At 40.3% G+C, this 2,927-nt stretch overlaps 1 protein-coding gene and 1 non-coding gene across 4 annotated transcripts in view; both read right to left on the bottom strand.

The window, feature by feature from the left end:
* The window catches only part of LOC100946560 (RNA-binding protein 4B), a 14,548-nt gene that overhangs the window by 7,994 nt on the left and 3,627 nt on the right, over nt 1–2,927 (bottom strand). The gene's annotated exons all lie outside the window — the stretch shown is intronic.
* Nucleotides 1,609–1,716, bottom strand: LOC111727971. Its single transcript, XR_002775393.1, has one exon. It is a non-coding gene; the product is annotated as a small nucleolar RNA U13 (small nucleolar RNA).

Raw genomic sequence — 2,927 nt, 5'->3', positions numbered from 1 at the left:
TGTCACCCTGGGTAGAGTGCCATAGGGTCACCGCTCACAACCACCTCAAACTCTCGGGCTCAAGTGATTCTCTTGCCTCAGCCTCCACAATAGCTGGGACTAGAGACAGGGTCTTGCTCTGACTCAGGCTGTTCAGAAACCAGTGAGCAAAGGCAATCCACCTTGCCCCAGCCTCCCAGAGTGCTAGGAATTTTTACCTTGATGTTACTATTATTAAGTCCAGTATCTGTTTCTGCTTTTCCTTAGAGGGTGGGAACTCAAGTTTATAAACATTTGGGGCAAAATCCATCTCTGTGTAGTTATGAAAAGGATTTGGATACGGGTAACAGTTTTTAACCTAGAACTATAATAGAAGTGATAGATATTTAAAAAAAAAAAGAAAACAGGTTTTCCAGTGGTTATAACTAAGCTTTTTTTTCCTTCTTCTTCTTTTTTTTTTTTTTGTAGAAACAGAGTCTCACTTTATCATCCTTGGTAGAGTGCTGTGGCATCACACAACCTCCAACTCCTGGGCTTAGGCAATTCTCTTGTCTCAGCCTCCTGAGTAGCTGGGACTACAGGTGCCTACTACAATGCCTGGCTTTTTTTTGTTGTTGCAGTTTGGCAGGGGCCAGGTTTGAACCCACCACCCTCGGTACATGGGGCTCAGGCACCACCCTAAGCTTTTAATTTCAAATCCTCTGAAGTTCTTACAATAATTGAAAAATATGGTACTTCTCTTCTACCTCAAGGAACCAGGGCAAAGAAAATTGAAAGAAGATTTGATTCTTCTACTCTACTGTACTTGGACAGGCCAAAAGCTTAAAGATTTTCTGAGACCTCCAAAAGTCTGCTGCCAACATATTCTGGAAAACCAGCCCAATGTAAGTATTTTCTTTTGAAAGCCTGAACAGAAAAGAGCATTAATAAGCTAAGGTGAGAAATTTGGGGTCTGAATTTCTGAGCTCCTATCAAGATGGAGAAAAGGATGGGGATGTAGCTGATACACAGTAGAACCTGCTTGCTTGTTTAATAGGAGAAAAATGAGACACAGCTTCCATATCCTCCCAATTCAGATGCCTGAACTGTTGCTTGGGAATAGCTTCTTCAGCAAACTAACTGTGCTAAGTAAACAGTGGTTCATTCACCACTGCTTGTGGAGAGGAAACAGATTCTGAAACTTAGATAAACTCAGATTCTGTTGCTTTCTTTTAGACACCATACCTAAAATGACTTGTAAAGAAGCCTAAAAGGCAGCCATTAGCAAACAGAAAGGTTCAAAAGATGCTTTAAGTGGCACTTTTAAGAGGCCACCTTCATTAGTAGATGACTAAAAAGGTCTTTTTTAAAGTCTCACTTTATTGCCCTCGGTAGAGTACTGTGGCATCACAGCTCACAGCAACCTCCAGCTCTTAGGCTAAAGTGATTCTCTTGCCTCAGACTCCCGAGTAGCTGGAACTACAGGCCCCTGCCACAACACTGGCTATTTTTTAGCTGCAGTTTGGCCAGGACCAGGTTCAAACCTGCACCCTCAGTACATGGGGCTGGTGCCCTAAAGGTCTTAAATTAAAAATTATGTTAAATTGGTAAATAGGTTGTATTTTCTGTAAAATAGCCACTTTTTTTCCATGTCAGATGGGTAACATGCCCACTGCCCACATCATAACAAGATTTGAGAGAGGCACATCTCCAAGGGCATAGCCACCCAATCAACCCCCTTATGGACTACAAAAGGATCTAAAATTGCAACTTATTACCCAGTACTAAACTTTCTCTTGTCATCTGGAGTTAAAAAACAGAGCTAGTTATAAAAATGTGTATTGTGCTTTAACTCAAAGGAGGGTGCTCTCCCCAGAGAAGCCAAGCTAAGAACATGAAAACCAAATAAAAGATTTTTCTTTTTCCATTCATTTTAGAGTCTATGCTTTCTAAGGAAATAAGTGATATCTTACAAAATCTCATATCCTTCTGCACCATGGCTTAAAAAGAAAAAGAAATCTCTTTGGGTGGCACCTGTGGCTGAGTTGGTAGGCGCCAGCCCCGTATACGGGAGGGTGGTGGGTTTGAACCTGGTCCCAGCCAAACAGCAACAAAAAACTAGCCGGGCGTCGTGGCAGGCACCTGTAGTCCCAGCTACTTTGGAGGCTGAGGCAAAAGAATCATCTAAGCCTAAGAGCTGGAGGTTGCTGTGAGCTGTGACACCATTGCACTCTACTGAGGGCGACAAACTGAAACTTTGTCTCTTTAAAAAAAGAAAAATCTCATAGTTACCCACTAAGTTATTCAGATCCCACTTCCTAAAGTAATTATACCTACCATATCAAAATATAGTCATCCTATGCCAGCTCTTCCCCAATTAACTTACTTCCCATATACATATTTTTGCCCCTTTCCTTTTACTCAGTTGTATATTAAAAAGGCAAAGGCATACTGCATTACATGACTAGAATACCTCTGCAGTTTGTATGTCACTTCACATTCTTTTACATTTTGCTTGTTACCTGCCAAGAGAAAGCCATCTTTCCCCAGTCTCCACTGTCCATCATGTTCTCCTCTACCAAATGAAAATAATTAAGAATACTTTTTAAAACTGTAATGCAACAGTATTGAAAATAATTGAAGAAAAATTATAAAAAAGAAAAGTAAATAAATAAGGAAAGCTTCACTATCACATTTTAAATAACCAGAAGAAAAACACCCATGGTTAAAAACAGCACTCACCTTTCATCAGACAGTGCTTTTACTAACAAAACACTTTCACACCTAGAACCATATACCATATTCTAGCCTCACTACTATCCTGTGAGGGAGGTACAGCAGAGACATTAACTCTATTTTTTAAGAGGGAAAAATGAAGCACAGAGTTTATTAAAACACTTGTCCAAGGTCATATGACTAGTTAATAGAATCGGGTATCTACAACTCTGGCCCTGTGCTTTTTTTTTTTT

This window comes from Otolemur garnettii, unplaced genomic scaffold, assembly GCF_000181295.1.
Source record: "Otolemur garnettii isolate 467f Iridium unplaced genomic scaffold, OtoGar3 scaffold00134, whole genome shotgun sequence".
In the NCBI taxonomy this organism is placed as follows: Eukaryota; Metazoa; Chordata; class Mammalia; order Primates; family Galagidae; genus Otolemur; species Otolemur garnettii.
This window is presented reverse-complemented; position numbering and strand designations above follow the sequence as displayed.